This window comes from Budorcas taxicolor, chromosome 1 (genome assembly GCF_023091745.1).
Source record: "Budorcas taxicolor isolate Tak-1 chromosome 1, Takin1.1, whole genome shotgun sequence".
NCBI classification, from domain to species: Eukaryota; Metazoa; Chordata; class Mammalia; order Artiodactyla; family Bovidae; genus Budorcas; species Budorcas taxicolor.
In genome coordinates, this window is record NC_068910.1 from 13,771,328 (window position 1) to 13,799,079 (window position 27,752).

A 27,752-nucleotide genomic window follows, 5' to 3' on the forward strand; every position below is an offset into this window, starting at 1 on the left:
TGTGTCTTGAGCCCTCTTCACGTGGATGATCTAGGGCTAGCAGCCTGATGTTAGGCCAGAGCCCCTGGCTTCCCATGGCACAGCATATTTCTGTAAACCAGCTGGAAGTTGCTGGCCAGGCTTCCTCCATAGAGCATTGATTGGCCAGATGCTCTGTGGGGCTCTATTTGCTAATTTATACTATTTGCCCACTTTTTATGCTTTAGTTCCAGTACGTCTGGATAATAAAATTGAACCGGCCCGTTTGTAGCACATTAAATGGCTTTGTTCTCCTGCTTTGGCACTGAGCCTCATGTGGAATTGTGGAAAGGGAAGACTCTTAGCTTGGAAGCCCAGTGGAATTCAGGGTTTCATAGCCAGCTGTCAGTTCAAGGTCGTAGATTTGCTCATCAGGCCCCGAGTGGTGATAGGCTTTGTGCGTTTACCTGGTGGCATCATCTGCAGCCCCAGGTGCGGTGAGGCCTCCCTGCATCTGAACCCTGAGTGCACAGATCTGGTTGGCACGGGTCAGTCACCAAGGCTTTTGTTCTTCAGTTGACTTTCCTGTGCTGAATGAAGGCTACTGCCATTTGCTTCTTTGTGCTTGGTTCCTTACTTTTGCTATGGAATAGGAAGCTATGGGCTTCATCAGATTTCTTAATTTCTTTTAATCCTGGCTTCCTGTGTTTCCTTTTCCCCCCTCTCTTCTTCCCTTTCAAGCCCTTATTTCTGCTCTTCTTATTTTCCTTCCTCACACAGTCCTTGACTCCTTTCTTCTAGGGCTAAGGATTATATTATCTATTTTCTATGTTTTTTTTTTAAAGATTTATTTATTTAGTTAGTACTATGTTTTAGCTGTGGAGGGTCTTTGTTGCTGCACATGGGCTTTCTCTAGTTGCAGCGAGGGGGGCTACTCTTGGTTGCTGTGTGTGGACTTCTTGTGGTGGAGTTTCTTGTTGCAGAGCCAGGCTGCAGGCACTGGGCTTCACTAGTCACAGTGCATAGGCTCAGTAGTTGTGGCTCACGGGCTCTAGCGCACTGGCTCAGCAGTTGTGGGGCATGGGCTTATTTGCTCCGTGTCATGTGAGAACTTCTGGAACCAGGGATTGAACCAGTATCCCTTGCATTGCAAGGCAGATTCTTAACCACTGGAGCACCGGGAAAGCCCCTATATTCTCTATTTTTATATTGTCTTTTTCTCTCTTTTTGGAAAACTTTAAAAAATGGACATCCTTAAACATATTCAAAATAATAAGATTATCCAGATTCTACAGTTACCAAATCTTGGCTAAATCTGGTTTCATCTGTATCTACTAATCTGTTCCACTGCCCCCTGGATTATTCTGACGCAGTTCTCATGCATGATATCATCTTTTCTCTCAGTAGTTCAGTGTGTGTCTTTAAGAGAAGGACTTCCTTTAGACAAAAGAGTCTTAAAGGAGAGCATCATAGAAATTTGATTATTCAGAGGCTGTTAATGGTCACTGAAAGCAGCATTTCTCAAAACACAGTCTAGACTATGATAGAAAACACTAGTGAAGTGAATCAATTTTAAAATGAAAGTATTAGTATCGGGCAGTGGTCAGAAAGCTAAGACCTGAGGGCCAGATTTGGCCCACTGCCTATTTTTCGTGAATGAAGTCACGTTGGACCGCATCCTTTCCCATTTGCTTGCATATAATTTATGGCAGCTTTCGTGTGACAAGGCTGACTAGAGTAGTTGTGACAGAGGCTGTCTGGCCTATAAAGTAGAAGACATTTACTGTATGGCTCTTCAAGGGAAAATGTTTGCTGATCCACGGAATAGGAAGTTTGTGGATGGAGTGTATGTTGGCACATGAACGGCTAAAGTTTGAGAGATGTCAGTCAGACCCAGTCTCTTGCTTTGTAGCTGATGGAGCTACAAATACTCAGGGAGGAGAGGTTTGCCTTGGGCCACACTCTGGGAAGTGGTGAGTCCACCCTGTAGCTGCTTCTGCCCACCTTCCATCCTTGGGCTTTCCCTCTAAAACATGCTGCTCCAGACCTTGCCCTGACATCTCTAAGCGTTTCACGTTGGTTCCAGGTCTCACACTGGACCGTTGTTCTTTCTAGAGCGAAATAATTTCTAATTTTTAGGAATGTAGCACAAAATGCTTTGTATAAAGTTGCTGTTGTGTAGCCCCTCAAATTATTAATGACTGGGAAACAATTTCAAAGACACGAAAAAAATATTTTCAAAGTTGAGTAATTTACTACCAAATAAAATAGACTGAAGTTCTCTTAACATATACTACAAGGCTGACTTTACTCAGGGATAGCAATTTCATCTTTAGCTTCAGTGGCAAATATCTGGCTGAGAGGAAAGCATCAAGGTAAAATAAAATGTGAAAGAGTTCTCTAGCAGATACTTATGCTTTTCTCATTTCAGTATCCGTTTCTGTCGTAATGATCAGAGTAGGGGCAGTGCTACAGGCACAAACGTTATTATGTTTTGTATCGTTCATTACTTAGGGTCAAATAGCCATGAGGTTGTATCAACCCGTAGACTTTTCTGATGTTTCCCATTTTCCTGCATTTTAGACAAGTGCTTAAGAAAATAGGAAGTTTTTTTTTTGGTTGAGATTTTAAGATTTTGAGGTGAAAATATTGTTCTTTACTTGTAATTCAAATTATTAGTATTATCTTCTTGTGGTATAGGCAACTTGCTAAAATGATTCTGTGGTTTACTTAGACTTCACTGTCCAATTTGATAGCCATTGTCACATCTGGCCGTTGAGTGCTTGAAATATGGCTAGTATCAATGGAGATGCTAAAAATAAACATGAAATAAACAGGAAATAAACTGTGAAATAAACATGGGATTTTGAAAATACAGTGCAAGAAAGAGTATGTAATACATCTCATCATTTAAAAATATTGATAATATGTTGATAGTATTTTGGATATATAGTTTTTTGGATTAAGCCAACTTTAGTATTGAAGTTAATTCACTTGTTTTTTATGTTTTAATGTTGCTACTAGAAAATTTAAACTTATATGTGTAATTATATATTTATTTTGGAAAGTGCTATATGTTAGGGTGAAAATAATTAAGGAAAAATTTGAACAATTAGAGCAATAACAAGGAAGCTTGATTTCTTTGATGCTGGAGACTTGCTATAATGTTTAAAGCTGCAGTACTGGAAGGAATGGGCATTGGCTCAGCAGTCATCAATTGATGGAACAAACCATCTAGCTTAGAAACGAACTCTAGGGTTTATATTGAGTAAATGTAAAGGTGGTCTCTGATCGCTTAGAGCCATGTAAGATTATTTCATAAACAGTCTGCAGTTCGTTCACTATTTGTTAAAGAAATTTGAGTTTGAACCTGATGTTGTACTATGGGCTTCCCTGGTGGCTCAGACGGTAAAGCGTCTGCCTGCAGTGCGGGAGACCCGGGTTCGATCCCTGGGTTGGGAAGATCCCCTGGAGAAGGAAATGGCAACCCACTCCAGTACTCTTGCCTGGAAAATTCCATGGACTGAGGAGCCTGATGGGCTACAGTCCTTGGGGTTGTAAGTTATACCCCCAAATAAATTCCAGGTAGATTGAGAAAATAAATGTAGGAAATGAAACTATCAAAAAGAACTAAAGCATCATCTAGTCAGATGTGTATTTGATCTCAGAATAAAAGCAGTAGAAGAAATTGTAAAGGAAGAGATTGATCACAGAGAAATCTAGTTTTATTCCTTAAAAGAAATCTGATAGAATTAAAAAGTTGGAGCAAGCCAGTTGTAAAACAGGAAACTCTTCTAAACTTCTGAGTTGCTGAAGATACAACGTTCAGAAGACCACATTTATAGACACAAGAGTTCTGTAAATTTAGCTGGCCTTATCCCTGCCAGTTTTCTGTTCATTAATAGGATTGTCAGATTTAACAAATACAAATATGGAACATCCAGTTAAATTTGAATTTCAGATAAACAACAGATAATTTTTAGTATAATTGCATCCCAAACAATATTTGGAACATACTTTTACTAAAACAAATTTGTTGTTTATCTGAAATTCTAGTTTAATTGGGCATCCTGTGTTTTACTTGGCAAACCCAGCCTCGGGAATCCCAACCCCCATTATGCAGAAGGAGAAGGAAGGCTGGGAGTTAAGTAGTTACATGACTGGTCTTGGTGGAGAGGAACCTGGGGTCCGACTGCCCTGCAAAAAGGATTTCAACTAGTTGCCCCCTATGAACCCTGCATCTCATCTCTGCCTCCTGGACTGTGGGGCACCTGTGTGTCCCAAGGCTCCCTCATGGTGCAGGCAGTTACCAGAGGGGAGGAGTCCAGCCCCAGGTCCCAGTTATGACACCTTCCTTGTACCATCTTTTAAAATTCATGAATCTTGTTTCTGTCATTAATAGAAAAGCAGACTTAATCAGAACACATATTTTAATTATCCAATTAATTCACAGGTTCATTTTTGTTGAGAGAATAATATGTACACAGTGAGAGTTCTGATTCTTCAGTTCCTGGCGAGCAATCAGGAAGATGAGGGAAATGGAGAGGACAGAAGACTGTATGTTGTAGGACAGTCCCAATTTGTGCCTGATTTCTCAGTAGTTATTAATAGTTATTAATTGAAGTTATTAATAATGTCCATCTTCTCCTCCCAAACTTTATTCTCCAAAGAGTCTTTGTTCTGATAGGAAATTACATGGTCAAGCTAGGCCTAGGGGAGTGTGGATATTAAGTGCAGGGAGGAAACACATATTAATAGATATGAGGTGGAAGAATTGTTCTTTGGAGAAAATGACTGGCTCTAGGGAAACCTGGCAGTAACACACCCAGTCCTATAGGAACAGGCATCCAAGGATAACCAGGTGCGAGTATGCAGGAGAGAGGCCAACCAATCAGAAAGGAGGAGTCCCAGGGAAGTGCAAAAGTGGAAGACCAGAAGACATTTAAGAAACCTACAGTACCTTCAAAGATAAAAGAATACATTGAAGATGAAAGTAAGAGCAGGAAGCTGTAAAAGAATATGGAAGAGAAGGGAAAAGTACCTGGAAATGAAAAGTCATAGCCAAAATAAGTTCAATAGATGGTTTGAAAGATAAAGACAATCCCCATAAGTAGGCTAAAATAGCAACGATATAGGATCAGGTAAAAGAAGAAGGGAAAGCCAGCAGACCTTGGTGGTCTGACATCTGACTAACCACAGCTCCACAGTGAAATGAATAGAAGCGAGGAAATTGTCATAAATATGAAAGCTTTCTTGAACTGCAGACTGGAGTCTTAAGATGAAAAAGTCTCACCTAGCAGAGTAGGGGATGGAATAGATGGGAAGCCCATACTTAGGCACATAGAAGTGAGATTGGGCACCAGGCCCAAGACATTCCTAAAGCATCCAGAAGAAGAATGAGGAATCCAATTGGCATCAAAGTTCTCAACAGTAATGGTGGCAGCTAGCAGACAGTCTAGATGGAACTATAACTTCCGGTCTAGAGTTTGGTGCCCTGACAAACTCTCAGTCATGAGTAAGAGTAGAGAAATGATGCTCAGAACTAACTAGAGCATGGGCTCCTCCTTTTTCTTCTTCACCAAGTGGGAGATACCCAGTGTAGGACACAGATAATCCAGTGTGCACCCCAGGAAAGTCCCAGCATGACAACTGGTCAGGAAGCTCTGTTTTTGCTGGAGCAGCGAAAGGGGGAAACCAGAGTGAGGACTCCAAGAAAAAAGGAAACAAGGCCAGTAGATCATCTGAGGTGAGGGGAGTATAAACAGTCAGCAAATGAAAATACAAGGCAGCTGTTAACATTAGGAAAAACAATGTTCCACAAGAGAGGACATGTGATGATAGCGTATCCTTAGTTTCGTATGCTTAGGGTCAGTGTTTACATCGTTCACTGTTTTCAAAATTATGATGACTCTTTTGGGAGGATGGAGGAAGGGAAAAAAAGCAGAGGATTGTGATGAGAGCTAAATCTTTGTCACAACAGGTCATCAACTGGTAATGTCTGTAATTGATAATGTGCCTATATTGCTACTTCTTGATATTTAGCAACATGGAAGAAAATGCCAGAATGGAAAAGCTAAAAGAGTTGACAGTAGTTGCTTTTGGGGCTGGAATGGGGCAGGAGACAGAAGGGGAGGTGTGGAGGTTTGTGATGGAGGATATCTTTTTTATTAAATAGGCAACATTGCTATGTTAGGGTTATCACATAAAATACAGAATGTTCAATTGAATTTGAATAAACACTGAATGTTTTTAAAGTATAAGTATGCCCATGTAATATTTGCTATGGGCTTATTCTAAAAATTTATTCATTGTTTATCGAAAATTCCAATGTAGGGACTTCCCTGGTAGTCCAGTGGCTAAGACTCCATGCTCCCAATGCAGGGGCCCAGGTTCAATTCGTGGTTGGGGAACTAGATCCCACATGCCACAACTTAGAGTTCTTAGGTTGCAAATAAAAGTTATCATGCTGCAGCTAAAGATCCTGTGTGCTGCAACTAAGACCTGGTGCAGCCAAACAAATAAATAATAAAATAAAATTTAAAAATTCAAGTGTATCTAGACAACCTGTATTCTTTGTTGTTTAATCAGACAACTCTAGGTTATGTATATGTCTTAGCTTGATAAAAATACTGGGTTGAAAAATCCCAAATTTAACTTTTTGGCCAACCCAATACCTAGAATATATAATTATATACATATAACAAAAGGTTCGAAGATGATGCATCTAACTTAGTTGTAGCTGATTCTAGGGTGTGTCATTGGGAAAGAGGAATGACCTTGATTTCTTCTTTTTCATTTTCATATTTGAGTTTTACTGCAAGCATATATGTGGCTCAGTGGTACAGAATCTACCTGCACTGCAGGGAATCCGAGTTCGATTCCTGGGTCAGGAAGATCTCCTGGAGGAGGAAATGGCAACGCACTTCAATATTCTCGCCATGGAAATCCCAAGGACAGAGGAGCCTTGCAGGCTACAGTCCATGAGGTCACAAAGAGTCAGACAGAACTGAGTGACTAAGCAACAACAATATATTCATTTGAGGAGTAAGGAAGGAGTCAAAGAAACTCAACACAGTGCCAGTGCTGACTGGGGCATGTACGTGCCTTGAGGCGTGTTCTGAGAGCTACAGGGCACGGGAACGGGCGGCTGTCTGTGTACTGGGAAGTGAGGTCAAGGAGGCGTAACTGCGGGGAAAGTTTCAGCTCAGCTCAAGGTTCTTACAAGGTCGAGGAAGACGAAAACAACCTGTGTTGAGACTATGTTAGCATTAGAAGAACATTAGAGACTTTTTGTCCTGTGAGGAAGGTCTCATTCCTGTTAATGTTTCCAAATTGTGATGGCTCTCCTCTCCCTAATTCTTATTCTTCTGAGGTATATTGATTGGCCTTGAAAACAAAACAGTGAAACTCGGCCATTACCCAGCACAGGGAGAGTATAAAACTGATGCTGAGCTTTGCAGCAACCACGTTGGGTGGAGCTATCCTGGTTAGGGATGGGTTTTCAGTTGATTCTGAGAAGAGAAGATCCATGTAATAGCTGAATTAGTCAGGGCTGCTGAAAGAAGCAACCCAGAAATCCCAGGGCCTTAATATATGACAAACGTATTTCTTTTCCTTAATAGTCTAGTGCAGTTCTCTTCCTGGAGTGACTGGGGGCCTGGGCTCCTCTCACGTGGAGGCTCCTCTGTCCCTCAGAACTTGGAGAGCACTCGACAGGGCTCACTCTGCCCGCCAGCCACGAGCCAACAGTGACACAGAGTAGGAGAGCACGTTTTAGGGGCCGTGTCAGATGTGAGGTACATCCCTTCTGCTCCCATTCACTGGCCAGAATTCTGTCTTGTGACTCCACTGCCACCGCAAGGGAGGCTGGAAGATGTACCCTTCTTGAGTTCCCAGGGAAAAGAATGGGCTTTAGGTGAGCCTGAAGGCAATGTCTGCCACAAGAGCTATTATGTGCTGAACTCACTGTAATTGTGTCAACATATTAAGCCATTCATATACATACACTGTCTCACAAATCCTGGGAAATGTGTTCTAAGGTTCCCATCTTCTTCGCCAAGAAAGTGAAGTTCAGAGACACTGTGTTTACTAAGGTCACACAGCTGGCAAGTGGGAGAGTTGGACTTGCCCATTATCTGGTACCACTGTATCCTGAGTGGTCCTCTGTTTGCATTTTAATCATTTATTTAAAAAGAAGGGACATCATGAGCAAATTTAAGGTCATGTTTAAAATCTCTCTTGGATCTATCCTAATGTTCTTTCCATATTGTGTCTAAGGCTTAGAGCTAGGTACTTCTCTCCCTTGCACAAACCTGCTGCTAACCTTTCGGAATGAATGGAAATTGGTATAAGATTCCTGGTGGCAGTCTTTCAGGCCAGCAGAGAGGGGGACCTCGTATTTGTCTGCCTTGCCTCTGGAATGTGAGGGCCCACCCTCCGCACGTCGTGCCATATGGGGAATCGGCCACGGACCGCGGTCACTAGCTGGTGAGGACGGTGCTGGTGGCGTGAGGGAAAGTGACAGACCTTCTGTCTGTAACTTCATCATGGGAGCCTTGGGATGGAGCTGCTCGACAGAAAGCATTTCCACAAGACTACCTCGGGTTAGCTTCCCTGGGTACATCTATTCTCACGACACTTATCCATTATTCAGGAAAGTGATCTACAGCCCAGCTGGCTGAGTGCCTGTCTAGCACATATCCTGTCAGTCCAGTCCAGTGAGTCACAGACCCACTAAGCTGGGGTTACTTTGTGTTACTGACTCGATTTGGTGATGCATTTTCTCTACTTTTTTTTTTTTTCTAAAAATTAGAGAAGTTAGTGTATTCTGGAACTTTTTAATTGGTTCATTTTGTTTGCCAACTGCCCTTCAACATGTTGGTCTGCTCCAGGGGCCTCTAGAGGGGAGCTGGGTACCCAGTAGGCCCAAATAGTGGCTTGGTAAGGCTCTTGTTGTGTGTGGGGTTTTGGGCTCTGAGTGGCCTCTCCTCAGGTCCTGGGTAGCCTGCAGTCCTGTCCGGGGACCTGGGTGCCACCTCCACCTCCCCTCACCTCCAGGTTGGGAGTATCCGGGCCTAGTCTCAGTGTGCCAGGCCCCCCTCAGTCACCAGTGTCTCTGTTCTCGGCAGCTTGGGTCCCTCCAGTGCGGCTGCCTCATTTTCGGAGAGGGGTATCAGTTCTGCCCTCTCTAGGCTTCCTTTCCTGGATTTAGAGCATCACTGTGTGGGTGGTACTGAAAAAGTGTTTTTTCCCAGTTCAAGATATTTGAACCAAGGGTTCACAGAAATTTTAGAGAATTCAAGATAGGCATTGAAATAATTGGAGACCCCTGAGGATGTAGCAAAATAATATTAGGACATAATTTTGGCCCTTGGAAAAGCCCTTTAATAAGGCCAGTTGCCCATTATGCTTCGCCCTCCGGTCCCTTTGTTTGCACCTGGTGATCCTCCTGCATACTAAAACTCTGACTGGGGTTGTGACTCAAGGGATATGAAAGAACTTTCTGCAGAACTTTTAGCTAATGAAAATAGAGGTCAAAAATAATTATTCCTGTATCCATTATATACCGAGAGAGGCTGAAAGGAGTTCACCCATTAAATTACATTTTCAGTGCTCTGTTCCAATGTATGCTCCTTTACAACTTTATTTAAAGAAAGCATAATGTGAAAGGCTTTTAACTCTGATGGAAGAAAGACAGGAGCCTTAGTCAGTAATAGTAGAATCTCTCATCTCATCGTCTGTTCCAAGAACAAAGATTTTTTTAAAACTGGGACTCCAACAGTCTCTTGGATTATATTAATGGAACGTAACCTTAATAGACCTCTCCAGAGGATAATCTAAAGTGTATGTTAGTTCTCTCTAAGTATCTTTGATCTTAAACTTTTTGTTTTGCTGTGTTTTCTGTGCTCTTGCCTCCATCACTTCACTGGATATCTAAGCAGTTTATTTAAAAAAAAATCAAAAGTCCCTTGGAGATGAATGTTGGATGTATATCTCTTTTACTCTATGGGGATTTTTAGTTACTGAGTCGGAGATGTATTCAGCAAGAACTTACTAAGCATCTACTATGCACCATGCACTTTCTAGGCCCTTAGGATTCATCAACCAACAGAAGAGGATCTATCCTCTGGTGGGGATTATAGTCTAGAAAGCAAAAGACAGACATTAAAGATAATAAATAAGAAAAGCATAAAGTTTGTTAGCATATGATATGGAAAAAAGTAGAGAGGTTAGGAAGATTAGGAGTATCTGGGATGTAGGGGTGGTGGAGATGGAAATGTACTATCCAGAGGTGTCACCTATAGCCAGTTCATCATCCCTTCATTTTCTATTATGTAAATTGGAATGTTGAGAAATGGTTTTTGAGCAAGAGGTAGACTTTTAAAAAATTGTCTTGTAAGCTTACCTAAACAGCTGTTTTTTCTTAAGTATTAAGACTGTTTAGAGTATTTCTTTGTAGGAAAATTAACAAATAAGGTTTAAAAATTTGCATATTATGCAAAAATACATATCTCACAGTGTAGGAAAGCTCATATCGGCTTAAAAAAGATCTGTGGTTTTTTTATATGATGTTATATGTCAGCTTGATAAGGGCATTAGACTTCTATAGACTCAGTTTCCTCCTCTGTCAGACATGGATTGGGTGTTGGAGGAATAAATGGACATGAAAAGGCTATGTGAATTGTCGTTCATTCCATCTGGAGTGAATCCACATGGGATTCACAGTAATTCACATCAGCTGCTGGGGGAAGAGTTAGTAAACCCGTCAGGCTCCTGTCTCCAGGGCTATCTACTGTCCGTTGTTCCCTTCATGTGTCCTCTTCCCAGGCCTGCCTCCCCCCGCCCCCGACACAGCTCCATCAGGTTTGCCGTCTTGTCTCCACCCTGTGCCAAGGCTATGAGTCAGGCAGAGAAGGGAGGCAGTGAATCCCACTAATTCTTGATAGCATGGAAATGATGATTGAATGAATCCTGAGAAAGGGGGCTGCATACTAATGATTTAATGAAGGGATATGTTAACAACTTATTGACCAAAGATGTGTTAATTAATATGTCTTTTGATACCTGAACATTATTGACTAGAGACATTTCAGTTTTCACTTACATAGCAAATTGCCAGTCACAGGCATTAGTTTCTGCAAAAATCATCTGGTCAATAACATGTTAATAGAACTAGAAAGATGTTCATGTGATACAGGTCACTCCAAATATATATTCTTGTTTCCCCCCTTTTTTATATAAGTGATAGCATGTTTTATATATATATATATATATATATATATACATATACATTTAAATTGGAGTATAGTTGATTTACAATGTTGTGTTCATTTCTGCTGTACAGCAGAGTGAATTAGTTATACATATACACATTTCCACTCTTCTTTAGATTCTCTTTCCATAGGTCATTACAGAGTATTGAATAGAGGTCCCTCTGCTATACAGTAGGTTCTTATTAGTGGTCTGTTTATATAGAGTAGCATGTATATGTCAGTCCCAACCTCCCTCCCAGTTTATCCCTCCCCGACCTGTTCCCCCTTGGTAACCATAAGTTTGTTTTCTACATCTGTGACTCAACTTCTGTTTTGTAAATAGGTTCATTTGTACCAGCATGTTATATATGCTGCTGCAAGCCCTACTTTTTTTAAAATTTATAAATATATTTCAGAAATCTTCCCATATTAGACCACAGACACTTCCCTTTACAGCTGCACAGTAGGGAATTTTATGACTGGATCATTATAATTTTAGCCAGGTCCTTTTCAGAGACCATTCTTTTTGCTGTTCTTCCCACCTTCTATCATAAAAGCTTGCACGAACATCATTTTACATGCGGGCACCTTCTTTGAGGGTAAATCTCTAGAGCGAGAAATGCAGGGATAGCATCTGTGCGCACTGGTAATGTTCGTGCGTACTCAATCACTCAGTCGTGGCTGACCGACTCTTTGCAACCCCATGGACTATAGCCTGCCAGGCTCCTCTGTCCATGGGATTTTCCAGGCAAGAATGCTGGAGTGGGTTGCCATTTCCTTCTCCAGATAATACTGATAGATGTTACTAAATTAATTTTAGAGTGGTTGTACCAGTGGTGTACACGACTGTACACCCCCATCAGCCATGAATGATAATCCTTTTGTTACCCAGTTTATGCTCGCTCTGTTTGCCTCATGACAGGCTAGTTAACTGAGAGACAAGGTGTTGAGGCAAGGAATACGACTTTATTCAGAAAGCTGGCTGACCAACAAGATAGCAGACTAATGTCTCAAAATAACCATCCTATGGGTTCTTGATGAAAGTGAAAGAGGAGAGTGAAAAACTCACTGTTTTTAAATTAAAAACATAAAAAACTTTTTTGGCTTAAAACTCAACATTCAAAAAACTAAGATAATGGCATCTGGTCCCATCACTTCATGGCAAATAGATGGAGAAACAATGGAAACAGTGAGAGTCTTTATTTTGGGGGGCTCCCAAATCAATGCAGATGGTGAGTGCAGCCATGAAATTAAAAGACGCTTGCTCCTTGGAAGAAAAGCTATGACCAACCAAGACATGTTAAAAGGCAGAGATGTTACTTTGCTGACAAAGGTTCGTCTAGTCAAAGGAATGGCTTTTCCAGTAGTCATGTATGGATGTGAGAGTTGGACCATAAAGAAAGCTGAGCGCCAAAGAATTAATGCTTTTGAACTGTGGTGTTGCAGAAGAATCTTGAGAGTCCTTTGGACTGTAAGGAGATCCAACCAGTGAATCCTCAAGGAAATCAGTCCTGAATATTCATTGGAAGGACTGATGATGAAGCTGAAACTTCAATAATTTGGCCGCCTGATGTGAAGAACTGACTCATTTGAAAAGACCCTGATGCTAGGAAAGACTGAAGACAGCAGAAGAAGGGGACGACAGAGGATGAGATGGTTGGATGGTATCACCGACTTGATGGACATGAGTTTGAGCAAGCTCTGGGAATTGGTGATGGACAGGGAAGCCTGGCGTGCTGCAGTCCATGGGGTTGCAAAGAGTCGGATAGTCTGAGCCACTGAACTGAACTGATGGGATCTGGATGCTAGGTTCTTTTATAGGACAGAGATTGGGGAGGGTGAAGAAGTAAAGTAAAAAGGCCATTAATCTTACAGGTATCTCCTGGAATGGCAAGCCTGAGGGCAAGATGTACTAATTTCTTTCTTCCTGTAGCCGTTCACAGGTGGACATGGTCCTGAACAAAGGCACTTTGGTTTAACATTTAGGCAGAGGGGCAAGGTTCCCCGAGGTAGGCCATTATGTATGGACAATATCCTTTTAGTGAACAAAAACAGTGGGAAGCAAAAGTTAAATTAAAAGCAACAGATCCAACATGGAGTCACTTCTTCCCTGTAACACCATGTTTCCCCCACAGTCTTGCCAGGATGATGTGCTAGTGAAATTCTGCTCACCTGATAGATAAAAAAGGATATAGTCATTTTAATTAATTTTATTTGGCTGCGCCTGGTTTTAATCACAGCATGCAGGATCTTTGATCTTTGTTGACATGCAGGATCTTTTTGGTTGAGGCCTGCCAACTGTTAGCTGTGACATGTGGCATCTATTACTAGTTTCCTGACCAGGGGTCAAATCCTGGCCCTCTGCATTGGGAGCCCAGAGAGAATCTTAGCCATTGGACCACCAGGGAAGTTGCAGTTTTGAGGAGAGTTTTCCTGAGTTGCCTTGTGCCTCCTGGATTGCCAGCTTCTCTGTGTTCCGCATCTCCCAGGAGAGCAGGTTACTAGCACCTGGGAACCACATCCCTGGGTGAAACCGTAATCTGCTGTGTACTGCATGTCTTCCTTGTCTTTGTATGTAAAACTCAGACCCGTTTTATTGTTTACAAACCAAATACTTCCCTCCCCCTGTGCAGGTGTACTTATTGCTGTCTTGGTTGGCAGCAACTCAATTATTTACTTTTAATTTTCTCTGTCATTAGCTTCCTTACCACAGTAGATAGTCATCTATGAATTAATGGCTAATTAATGAAAGAGATTCTGTTATTTAAAGATACTTACAAATTGTTTTCTGAAAACAATATTCAGAAGATGTAAATGATTTCATTTTTTCTCTTCTTTTACATTTTAGGTTTTCAGATATTAGATTTGTTTTTTAAAAAGAGAGGCTGAGGTGTGCCATGAAGCAAAGGCACCATTGAAACTGAATTGAATTTATTTAGCTAGGAAGACTGCAAGGGATGTAATGAAAATCTTGATTCCATGCACCTCTGTCTTGCCAAGGCATCCCTCAGACACTTTGAGGCCTTACTTTTTAAGGCTCAGGGAAGGAAGGAAAGCCTCACCAGTACTCATGAGATAGGTGAGCTTAAAGTTGAGTGTCTTTCTGTACTTAGGTGTGGAGGGAATGGAGTGCTCAGCCTCTGGATCGAGGTTTCAGTTTCTTCACCTGTGAAATGGGCATGATACCCTCCTCTTAGGGTATTCTACTCGGAATAATGAGATGCTATGTGACGTAGTGCGTGTAGCGCCGGGGTTCTGGAGGCCCTCCATGGCTCCTTTTTACCTCTCCTTACACGTTGACTCTTGTAAATACTTTCATGTTTCCTCCAAACAGCCTTTAACCTGTGAGGATCGAAGGTCTGAATATCCACTGTCAGTTGTTGCTTGTGGAGCCTCCAGATAACCTGCTTCGGTGGCCAGGACGAAGGTGCAGAGCTAACAATGCTTCCATAAACTGCTCCTGGTCCCTGAAACTGGGTCACATTTCCTTCCTGTAGGAAGATGGTTCAGGTGTTTGCTTCCTGAAAACCTTATCTTTCACCCTTTTGAAAGGTTGTTCAAGGGATAGTTTTAAATATTAATAGAAATAATAAAACCTCTTTTCTTCTGGTCCTCTCTGGCTGTATTAATTAGTACATTGCTATTATGTTAAAGCAGCTATTTACCAGTGAGGGTTTGAGTCACTGATGGCCCCCTCCTGCCCCAAGACCCTTGCCTCTGCCCCAAGATAATACGGGAACAATTGCTACCTCGGTCTTTGTCCTAGGTTGTAGTTCACTCTTCTTTACGGGATGCCTCTATCAGTGTCTGCTTGTGCAAGATAACAGCACTCTCTCTCTCTATCCTCTCCCGAGGATAGTTTGTTTCCTTTCACAGCTCAGAGGATGGAGACTGAATTCAGGAATTCCTTGTGACCTGCTGCTCACTTTAAGGGGTGGCCTGCTGCCTTCAGGCTGCCAAATGCAGGGATTGGATATAGAACCCCCAGACTTGTTTTACACCACAGAGTCAATAGTAGCTAGAGTAAAGTAGCATGTTTTCCTCTAATAATTAAGGACATGTGATAATGGCAGATGACATTAGGATAGAAGGGAGACTTATTTATCTTGCTCTCTACTTGGGTTGAGGGATTTGGATAGGAATGGGGGACAAAAGAGGGCTTCCCAGGTGAGTCAGTAGTAAAGAATCCGCCTGTCGATACAGGAAACACGGGAGACCTGGGTTCACTCCCTGGGTCGGAAAGATCCCCTGGAGTAGGATTGGCCAACCACTCCAGTATTCTGACCTGAGAAATCTCATGGACAGCGGAGCCTACTGGGTTACAGTCCATGGCTTCAGAAAGAGTTAGACGTGACTGAGCAATTGAGCACACACACAGCCAGGGGACCAAAGAAAGCTTAAAGGTTTGATGCCTCTGGCCTTGAGTTCCTCTCCAGCACCTGCTATTGATAGAGCTCTTTCAGTACAAAAGTCAGATAAGTAACTGGTCTACAACAGGGGCAGCCCTTCCATGCTGGGGATGCTCAGAGCCTTGGCATTTTGCATGGAAATACTGGGATGAAGGCATTTACTGAGATCTGCTGGACCCTGAAGCTCAAGCCTTGTGGGAATGGGGCCCTCCTGACGACTCCTAAAGACTCAGGATGCCTCTGGCAGAAACAAAACTGGCATTCAAAAAGTCTCCTGGGGAAATTCTCATATTCCAGAAGACTCTGACTAAGTTAATTTGTTAGACCCTTCACTTACCATGCCTCAAGCATCCACTATTAACATCTTGTCTAGCAAGTATTTCCAAGTATTTGTTAATATCTCGCAGGCCTTTATTTTGATGACTAATCACAGAGGAGATTTAAAATTCACCTTTGCAGCACAGCTACTGAGAGAGACAGGTGGGGAGCTCTTTTTCCCTGGTCTCTAAGGGACCTGATCTGGAGCTGAGGGGCAGTACTGGTCAGTGTCCAGTGTGCCGCCACTAAAGGTGAATTGGATATGCGAATGATTTATGCACTGTGGCTTTTGTCAAGGATGGTGTAGTGCTTCCACTGCAGGGCTTATGCGGAGCTACATGTTGGATTCATGTCCCATTCTGGAGGAGACAAGACCAGACAAAGATAGTGGCACTGGTACTTCAGTGTCTCATGATACTTGAACATCATATCAAAGACCGTGTGAGAAGTAGTTACCGTGGTTCTCATCTTGCGATACTCAGATATTGACACTGTCAATGGCTGGGGTGCAGGACCCAGATCCTCTGTCTTTTGGCTGAAGTCTTTCCTGCAAGTCTGATGGGAGCATATTGTCCTGCATTAAACACAGTGCCCTGGAGAAGGTGTCCTCATATGTGACCTTTTGCCAAGTGTCTGTCAGCTGAGACACGGCTGTGACCTCATCCCATCCCCTCAAGCAGGTCCCCACCCAAGCATTCCCCTCCTCTCTCTCAGCTGAGGCTAGCTCCTCAGAGCAGCCATGGAGTGCAGAGGCCTTGGACTGATGGGGTAGTGAAAGGTTCTGGCCCACTTCATCTCCCTTCAGATTTTCTTCTGTGCATGTGAACTTGACCTTTTGATTTTAGAAGTTAAGATTCATCTTGTCTTTGTGTGCTAGATTTGCCATGCCTTGCCTGGGGGAACTTCCTCTTTTCCAAGTGAGTAAATCTGGTGAGGGTTAGAGGTGGGCCAACATATTCTTTTGCTTTTCCTATGTCACTTCATCTTTCCCATATGATTTCCAAACTTGGGTCCACACTCCAGTGTCTGTGGGTGTTAAATTTATTTACTCTGATCTCAGTTGACCAAAGAGAAAGAGGAATAGTGCAGGGAGGTGTTCATATACATAAATATATTCCATTCAAGCGCTATGCTTTTTTGTTCTGAGCTTGCTTTTCTTTTTTGATTTAAAATATCCTTTACAAAATGACTGTGGTAATAGATGGTGGTGTGTGTGTGTGTATGTGTGTGCGTGCACACATGCATATGTGGCCGTTCCTTCTTTAATTTTCTTACTTTGTTAAAAACCCAACAGTCTTGTGCTGATCCCTCAGATTAGGTGATCCTCTCCTTTTTTGGGGTTATGGAGTCTTGGGAGCTGTGTCCTCTGTTCCTAGGCTCCCACTTTGAGTTTCAGGGAGGTGGCACAATTTAAGAAGCCAGCATGCACCATTGCAGAAGATATTTTACAACTGATGAAGCAGAGGCTTTGAAAGATTAAATCTCTGTATTCTGAACTAATAGGCTTTTTAATAGCAATCTTCTCTCAATGATACATTTCTTTGCCATTCAGTGATTTTGAAAAATTTATGTTTTGAAAGTGTTTAAATATTCCATATATATGTACTTTATATAATAAAAAACAAAAGGTATCCATGTAATTATTGGGATAGCCTAAGTTTGCATGCACAGGTTGTTATCCAGGTTTTCTCCCCAGTGTGTGGGGGTCGGCTTGGAGTACCAAAATGCTCAGTCTGCAATTAAACTTCTGGATTGCTATCAACATTTTAAACTAATTAGGTGAGGAAAAAGCATTTTAAAGAAAATATAATGGCTTCTTGAGTTCCAGCTGGAAGGCAGCACAATATAGTTGTCTGGTTAGAAAACTTTTTTAACATTAGTGATTTAACAGAGTACATTTGAAGGTAACCCAGGAAAGAAATGCATTGCCTGTTTCATGTTTGTCAAAAATAAGCCCAGGTAGAAGAAAGCAGTGTCCAGCCAGGACTTAAAATCATCCTCAGTGTGAAATGGGGCAAGCTTTCAGTTAGCTATGGTTTTTCTGAGTACCTGCCCTGTGGGCTTTGAAGATGCTGTGGAAATACGTCCAGCAAAACTCCCTGGTTTCCTGGAGCTTCTCTTTGGTGGAGGGAGATGAAGGAGAATGAAATGGCATGAAATGAGTAATTCAGGAAGTGACAAATCCTGGAAAAAGGGAAGGTGAACCAGTGATGCTGTTGGGTCAGGTGATGGAGAAGGCCTTTTGAAAGAGGTCTCATCCGGGCTGGGAGTGGGAGGAGCCCACCCTGCTGGGGAGTCAGAGGGGGCTGACCGGGAGGAGGGGATGGGGCACAGGGGGATGTGTGAGACTCCACCCTGGAGTCTGAGAGACAGGTGGGTTTCTTTTCTGATGCAGTGGGAAGAGACCAGAGGGTTGCTCAGTAGGGCAGTGATGCAGAGGGCAGGTGGGGTTGCAGGGCACAGAAAGTATGGCTTCTGAGTGTCCCGCACCCACTACAGCCCCGGTCAGTGTTGGGGTCCCTTCTTGTGTCTTTTCTGCCCCAGACAGTACCCTGGGCTAGGGAAATTGATGATGGAAATGGAAGTGGATTGAATATTGGCCACCCCAAGAGACCAAGTGCTAATCCCTTGAATTTGTAAACATCACTTTGTTGAGAAAAACGGTCTTTGCAAGCATAAGGAAGGATTTTGAGATAAAGTGTTTACTCTGAATTACTGGAGTGGACCCTAAGTGCCTTCTCAAGTCTCCTTATCAGAGAGAGGCCAAAGCAGGTACAGACACCTGGAGGAGAAGAGAAGGTGAAAACAGAGCTGAGGAACACAAAGGAATGCCAGTGGCCACCAGAAACTGGAAGAGAAAAGGAATGGATTCTCCTGAGGGCCATCTTGACTTCAGACTTACGGCCTCTTAAACTGTGGCAGAGTGAATTCTGTTGTTTAAAGCCACTCATTTGTGGTAATTTGCTGTGGCAGCCACAGAAAGCTAGTGCAGGTCCTAGTACAGGAGAGAGGATGGAGGGGTGTTAGCACCTCTCTTCTTTGGACCCCCCCAAAACTCCAGCACGGTGGGTGGTGATGGAGGGGGAAGAAAGGTAGGAAAAACCCACCCTCCCACTTTGTGAGACTGCCTGCTCACATCCCCACTCTTCTACACTACAGCCGAGCTCAGTTTGGAGCAGGGATTGTCCACTCTCATATGTCCAGCAGCCAGACTGGCCATACTTTGTGGATGGGGGTGGTTGGGATGGGAGTTTGGCAACCTGGACTGGTGCAGGCTGGGACTGCTGCACTTCTCCTCAGCTGATGTTGCCTCATGGGATGTGGGCCAGTGGGGTCAGACATCCTGGTTTCCTGGACAAAGCTGAAAAACATCTAATTTTTTTTTTAACATAGAATTTCCTGGCATTGAAATCTGGCTCAAGCATTTTAGTTTGCAGGTCTGATTTGACTATAGGGTGAGGTGAAGGGGTCTGTTTTATAACTTCTGTCCTACAGCGTTTATTTGTCCCAGAAGTTAGCATTTTAACTTCCACCCTCATTTTTAAGGGTCTGACTGGGTTTTAGTCAGTGTGTTAATTTCTTATTGCTGTTATGACAGATGACTACAAACCTACCTGCTTAAAACAATGCATATTGATTATTTTATATTTCTAGACATCAAAGGTCCAAAATAGACTTTATAGGGCTAAAATCAAGGTATTTTCAAAGCTGTGTTCCTGCTCTAGGCTATAGGGGAAAATCTGTTCCCTGCCCTCTCCAGCTTAGTCAAAGCTAAGGTTTCTCCAGTAGTCATGTAGGCATGTGAGAGTTGGACCACAAAGAAGGCTGAGCAGCACAGAATTGATACTTTCAAATCATGGTGCTGGAGAAGACTCTTGAGAATTGTCTTGGGCAGCACGGAGATCAAATCAGTCAATCCTAAAGGAAATCAACCGTGAATATTCATTGGAAGGACTGATGCTGAAGCTGAAGCTCCAATACTTTGGCCACCTGATGAGAAGAGTCGATTCACTGGGAAAGACCCTGAGGCTGGGAAAGACTGAAGGCAAAAGAAGAGAGTATCCGAGAAAGAGATGGTTAAATAGCATCACCAACTCAATGGACAAGAAACTGAGCAAACTCCAGGAAATAATTGAAGGACAGGGAAGCCTGGCGTGCTGCAGTCCACAGGGTCGCAAAGAGCTGGGCTTGACTTAGTGACTGAATAACAATAGCAAAGGCATTCACAAGTCCTGGGTTTTAGGATATGGACATTCTTGAGAGGCCATTGCAGTGCCTTCCATTTCCACGCCCTGCATATAAGAAATCCCCAGCTACCTTGTCTTTCTCATCCATTCTAGCTTGTGCTGGAGCTGGCTGATACCAGATCTCACGAGGCAGTACCTTTTCTTGGTTTCATGTTCAGTGACTTTACGTAGGTAGCTTGGGATCAGCCAGGGTAGAGTTTACATGATTACACCATGGAAATCAACTGCTGCAGTTCATGGATTCCTATCTTCCTCCCCTAACCTGTCCATTTGGGCTGAGATTCCTGTTTTTGGGGATACCCTCTTTATTGTTCTATGGATTGTCATTGTACATTTGGGAAGATGGATATGGATGAATAGCAAGAATTATGGAGATCTTGGTATGGAGGCCATCATTAACACTTGTTTGAACTTTATAGGTTTCGATGATAAACATGTGCCTTTTGTACTTTTCTTCTTTCGGAGGATTTTTTTTTTTTTTCATTTCTAGCCGGCATTACAATTCTCCTTTTCTTGAGCAAGGGAAATAATAAATAATTGCCAGGTTTAAACAGATGACCTTCTCCCTCCATAAGCACTTTGGCCTTATTTCCTCTGAATTCCACTGTTAGGGGACCATATGTATCCCTCGTAGTATTTTTACTTTTGATGGATGTGTGCAGTCCCACTGAAAGCTTGGTGATTATGCTCCTTGGTGATCCCCAGATCCTTAGAATATGGCATATCTTGAAGCATGCTGGCAAGGTGGTGGCAGTTAATTAAAGAATTTGCTTAATGAAATGTCATTCCTTAATAATTGAAAGATTCTCCATTCAGTAAATATTCTAACAAATCCTGAAGCCTGTTTTTGCACTTGTCATTTTATCATGCTGTCTTTTGAATCTCTGAAATTGTTTGCTATTCTCTTTTCTAATGGAATTTCAAGCAGCTTTTTGATCAAGACCTTTCATGCAATGAGCTATCTAAAATATTAAAAAATTACAGCATTCCCCTCTGATGTCCACATTTAGTTAATTGTTTCCTGGTGACTGCTGTGAATGTTTCTTCCAACTTAGTTTTCAGTCAGTGTCCTCTGATAGGAATAGTATTTTCATCACACAGATTGCAAGCATATTTGGTACACAATTGCTCTTACCAGTTAGGTTTTCGGTAAAGCCTCATTAATTAGGTACGCAATTCTTGTCTAACATTCCCTTTAAAGAGGACTTTTTAAATAGATTTTTTAAAATAATGGAGATTTACCAAAATGTTGCTAAATTTACAAAAGCTGTGATACTCTTGTAGCCAAAAAAGAATGGTTAATAATTAGCTTAGAAAATCAAGCCATTTTCAGATGCGACATCTGGTTCAAAAAGGGCTTTTCATTGGCTTGAGTCAGTGCTGTACACACACTATTCAGGCTGAAGTTTTGCATGCGGGCAAAGCCAAGTCAAACAAATCACCTGTTGCCCAGGCCTGTTTTGGTCATCTCCCCTGGTTCCTTTTACCAATCTTGAGAGAAGTTGTTTTTTGGAACCAGTGAATCTTGGATGCAATGGAAGTGACTTCCTTGTTCTTGGGTCCACTTTGTTCCAGGAACTTTTTGTGGGGGCTCCTTTATTTCAATTTAAGATTTTTGTGATCAGAGGAGGGATGTGATCATGATCTAGTTTCTTGTTTGTAGCTCAGACACCGGGGACAGTCAAATAGTGGACTTTCAGAAGAGACTTGATTCATTCTCTTAACATTACCGATTAGAAAACTGAGACCTGTTCGGAAGTCTATATCTCAAGTCTTAACTGGTCTTCAGTTTGGTTTCCTTAGCAGATTGGGGTGGCAGAAACGTGGATTCACAACCTAGCTCTGGCCTTTTACTAGGTGGGTTCTTATGCAGAGATCTGATCTCTTTGAGTTTTGATTTCATCATCTGTACCTTGGGAATACCACTTGCCTCTTAGTGAGATTTAGACTCAGTGTATATAAATCACCCACCCCTCAATACTACTGAGTGTTGTTAAAATGACTGATCTAATATTTGTTGACACTGGCCAGACACCTTGGTGGGAGCATGGGCCCTGTCTTTGAGGAGGTGGCCACAGTCCAGCATTGATCTCTCTAGCAGGTTCATAGAGATTCTAGTCTTTTATTAGAAGTCCTTTTATTTCACACATTGAGTTCAGACCTTGAAGTCAGAACCCTGAGAACAAGGACCTGTGACCTATTTTGCCGGCAGCTTTATTCTGCCCCCATTATTGCTCTCAGTAGGTCCTTACCAGTCTTTATTAAGATGCTCACTGTGGTGACCGGATAATATCCTCATAATCTGAACTGAGAGATAACAGAATTGCTGTTTCACAGATAAGGGTAGAGGTGCTACATTATTGCCTATATTTTCATGAGTGGAGTTTGGGTTTTCATGTATGGGTTTCAGATGTACCAGGAGTGTGTTGATTTAGGTACATGTGCTCGTGATTCTATTCTCTCCCCTGGGAGATCATATTCATTTTTATGAAAGACCTGGAGATCTTTCTGCAGATGAGGTGCTCCTGCAGATTTATAAGTCTAGGAATCCTCCAAGCTGTTGCTCCCACTGTGTCAGAGCTTCCTTTGTGTAGTGTTGCAGCATCAGGAATGAATCAGACATTTCTTAAGCTAGCAACACTGCTGGCATCCAGTCTGGGGAGACATGATTCTATCTTGTTTGGGACTTTTGTTCCACTACAGATGATTCTGATTTCGATATTGAGCATCTGGTGATGTCCATGTGTAGAGTCTTCTCTCTTGTGTTGTTGGAAGAGGGTGTTTGCTGTGATCAGTGTGTTCTCTTTGCAGTTAGCCTTTGTCTTGCTTCATTTTGTACTCCAAGGCCAAATTTGCCTGTTACTTCAGGTATCTCTTGACTTCCTACTTTTGCATTCCAGTCCCCTGTAATGAAAAGGACATCTCTTTTGGGTGTTAGGTCTAATAGGTCTTCATAGAACCGTTCAGCTTCAGCTTCTTCAGCATTACTGGTTGGGACATAGATTGGATTACTGTGATATTGAATGGTTTGCCTTGGAAATGAACAGAGATCATTCTGTCATTTTTGAGATTGCTTCCAAGTACTGCATTTTGGACTCTTTTGTTGACAGTGATGGCTACTCCATTTCTTCTAAGGGATTCCTATCCACAGTAGTAGATATAATGACCATCTGAGTTAAAGTCACCCATTCCAGTCCTTCTTACTTCGTGGATTTCTAGAATGTTGATGTTCACTCTTGCTATCTCCTGTTTGACCACTTCCAATTTGCCTTGATTCACCCACTCCAGTGTTCTTGCCTGGAGAATCCCAGGGATGGCGGAGCCTGGTAGGCTGCCATCTATGGGGTCGCACAGAGTCGGACATGACTGAAGCGACTTAGCAGCAGCAGCAGCAGCAGCATGGACCTCACATTCCAGGTTCCTATGCAATATTGCTGTTTATAGCATCGGACCTTGCTTCTGTCACCAGTTTAGGAATCGGCGAATTAAAATAGACTGGAATGGGTGAATTTAACTCAGATGACCATTATATCTACTACTGTGGGCAAGAATCCCTTAGAAGAAATGGAGTAGCCATCATAGTCAACAAAAGAGTCCGAAATGTAGTACTTGGATGCAATCTCAAAAATGACAGAATGATCTCTGTTCATTTCCAAGACAAACCATTCAATATCACAGTAATCTAAGTCTATACCCCTACCAGTAATGCTGAAGAAGCTGAAGTTGAAGAGTTCTATGAAGACCTACAAGACCTTCTAGAACTAACACTCCAAAAAGATGTCCTTCTAATTATAGGGACCTGGAATGCAAAAGTAGGAAGCCAAGAAATACCTGGAGTAACAGGCAAATTTGGCCATGGAGGACAGAATGAAGCAGGGCAAAGGCTAATAAAGTTTTGCCAAGAGAACATGCTAATCATAGCAAACACCCTCTTGAAACAACATGAGAGGAGACTGTATACATGGACCTCACCAGATGATCAATATTGAAGTCAGATTGATTATATTCTTTGCAGCCAAAGATGGGGAAGCTCTATACAGTTAGCAAAAACAAGACCAGGAGCTGACTGTGGCTCAGATCTGAACTCCTTGTTGCCAAATTCAGACTTAAATTGGAGAAAGTAGGGAAAACCACTAGACCATTCAGGTATGACCAAAATCAAATCCCTTACAATTATCCAGTGGAAGTGAGAAATAGATCCAAGGGATTAGATCTGATAGACAGAGTGCCTGAAGAACTATGGTTGGAGATTTGTGACATTGTACAGGAGACAGTGATTAAGACCATCCCCATGAAAAAGAAATGCAAAAAGGCAATATGGTTGTCTGATGAGGCCTTACAAACAGCTGAGAAAAGAAGAGAAGTGAAAGGCAAAGGAGAAAAGGAAAGGTATACCCGTTTGAATGCAGAGTTCCAAAGAATAGCAAGGAGATATAAGAAAGCCTTCCTTAGTGATCAGTTCAAAGAAATTGAGGAAAAGAATAGAATGAGAAAGACTAGAGATCTCTTCAAGAAAATTAGGGATACCAAGGGAACATTTCATGCAAAGATGAGCACAGTAAAGGACAGAAATGGTATGGACCTAACAGAAGCTGAAGATATTAAGAAGAGGTGGCAAGGATACACAGAAGAACTGTACAAAAAAGATCTTCACAACCCAGATAATCACGATGGTGTGGTCACTCACCTAAAGCCAGACATCCTGGAATGTGAAGTCAAGTGGACCTTAGGAAGCATCACTGCAAACACAGCTAGTGGAGGTGATGGAATTCCAGTTGAGCTGTTTCAAATCCTAAAAGATGATGCTGTGTAAGTGCTGCACTAAATATACCAGCAAATTTGGAAAGCTCAGCAGTGGCCACAGGATTGGAAAAGGTCAGTTTTCATTCCAATCCCAAAGAAAGGCAATGCCAAAGAATGTTCAAACTACCGCACAATTGCACTCATCTCACACGCTAGCAAGGTGATGCTCAAGATTTTCCAAGCCAGTCTCCAACAATACATGAACCTTGAACTTCCAGATGTTCAAGCTGGATTTAGAAAAGGCAGAGGAACCAGTAATCAAATTGCCAACATCTGCTGGATCACAGAAAAGAGAGTTCCTTGAAAACATTTATTTCTGCTTTATTGACTATGCCAAAGCCTTTGACCGTGTGGGTCACAACAAACTGTGGAAAATTCTTCAAGAGATGGGAGTCACAGACCACCTGACCTGCCTCCTGAGAAACCTGTATGCAGGTCAGGAAGCAGCAGTTGAACTGGAGATGGAACAACACACTGGTTACAGATCGGGGAAGGAGTATGTCAAGGCTATGTATTGTCACCTGGCTTATTTAACTTATATGCAGAGTACATCATGAGAAATGCTGGACTGGATGAAGCACAAGCTGGAATCAAGATTTCTGTGAAAAATATCAATAACCTCAGATATGCAGGTGACACCACCCTTATGACAGAAAGCGAGGAGGAACTAAAGAGCCTCTTGATGAGAGTGAAAAGGCTGGCTTAAAACTCAACATTCAAAAAACGAAGATCATAGCATCCGGTCCCATCACTTCATGGCAAATAGATGGGGAAACAATGGAAACAGTGACTTTAGTTTCTTGGGCTCCAAAATCACTGAAGATGGTGACTGCAGACATAAAATTAAAAGACGCTAACTCCTTGGAAGAAAATCTATGACCAACCTAGACAGCGTATTAAAGAGCAGAGACATTACTTTGCTGACAGAGGTCCGTCTAGTCAAAGGAATGGTTTTTCCAGTAGTTATGTATGGATGTGAGATTTGGATTATAAAGAAAGCTGAGGGCCAAAGAATTGATGCTTTTGAACTGTCGTGTTGGAGAATACTCTTGAGAGTCCCTTTGCACTGCATGGATATTCAGCCAGTCCATCGTAAAGGAAATCAGTCCTGAATATTCATTGGAAGGATTGATGCTGAAGCTGAACCTCCAATACTTTGTCCACCCGGTGCGAAGGGTTGACTCATTTGAAAAGACCCTGATGCTGGGAACGATTGAAGGCAGGAGGAGAAGGGGACGAGAGAAGATGAGATTGTTGGATGGCATCACTGACTCGATAGACATGTTGAGTAAGCTCCAGGAGTTGGCGATGGACAGGGAAGCTTGGCATCCATGGGCTGACCCCATGCAGTCCATGGCACGGAAGAATTGGACATTACTGAGTGACTGAACTGAAAGGAACAGATGATTCTAGTTTATCTGATGTTTGTAAGGCCTGAAGGGCTAGTGATTTCTAATCAGGATTTGAAAGTTTGTTTTAAATTAAGGAAGTTTGAATCCTTCCCTAAGTTTGCTGGATTCATTTCTGCCTTTTTCCTTCTTATGCTCTGTTTTGCTCACATGGCATTTACCCAGTTATAAAAACTCCTATTTTCCCCCCGAGTATCAATTGCCTTGGCAGGCTTTTCATATAATGCACCAAATTTACTGTTCTTGGATCCATTTTGTTATATCTTATTCAGAGCACTCATTTCAAGAGAGAGGGAATTTTAATCTTTTGGATGGCTGCAGATTACAGAGATCTTGCTTCCATTGACATCTTGATAAGACTGTCATGTATTCTTTGCCACTTCAACTTAAGATGCTTCTAAATAACCTGGATAGAAGAAGCATCAATCTTGACAAAGTATTATGCAAGTTGGAAATTTTGCCAAAGGTGGGTTTAATTTTAAGCAAAATAGTTAAAAATAAGTAAGTAAAATCAGACCCAGTCACAGTGTTGACTATAAAAATTTTTGTCTGATTTGCTTTGCAGTTTAAAGTATTTTCAATTTATCACTGTTTGTATTTTCTGGTCTTAAAAACAGACATAAATTTAAGAGGTAGCATAGTTTAGTGTAGGAACAAAAGAGCAAATTGCCAACATTTGTTAGATCATGGAGAAGGCAAGGGAATTCCAGAAAAACATCTATTTCATTGACTACACTAAAACCTTTGACTGTGTGAATCACAGTGAACTATGGAAAATCTTTTTAAAGAGATGGGTGTACTAGACCACCTTACCTGTCTGCAGAAAAACATGTATGTGGGTCAAGAAGCAGCAGTTAGAACTGAACATAGAATAATGGACTGGTTCAAAACTGGGAAAGGAGTACGACAAGGCTGTATATTGTCACCTTGCTTAATTAACTTATATGCAATGTCCATCACGTGAAATGCCTGGCTGAAAGAATCACAATTTGGAATCAAGATTGCCAGGAGAAATATCAACCACCTACAATATGCAGATGATACCACTCTAATGGCAGAAAGTGAAGAGGAACTAAAGAGCTTCTTGATGAGGATGAAAGAGGAAAATGAAAATGCTGTTTTTAAACTCAACATTAAAAAAAAAACAATGATCATGACATCCGGTTCCCATCATTTCATGGCAAATAGAAGGAGAAAAAGTGAAATCAGTGACAGATTTTATTTTCTTGGGCTGAAAAATCACTGCTGATGGTGACTGCAGCCATGAAATTAAAAGATGCTTGCTCCTTGGAAGGAAAGGTATGACAAACCTAGGCAGTGTATTAAAAAGCAGAGACTTCACTTTGCCAACAAATG

At 42.0% G+C, this 27,752-nt stretch overlaps 1 protein-coding gene across 1 annotated transcript in view; it reads left to right on the plus strand.

The window, feature by feature from the left end:
* CACNA2D3 (calcium voltage-gated channel auxiliary subunit alpha2delta 3) overlaps positions 1 to 27,752 on the plus strand; it is an 877,155-nt gene that overhangs the window by 91,133 nt on the left and 758,270 nt on the right. The gene's annotated exons all lie outside the window — the stretch shown is intronic.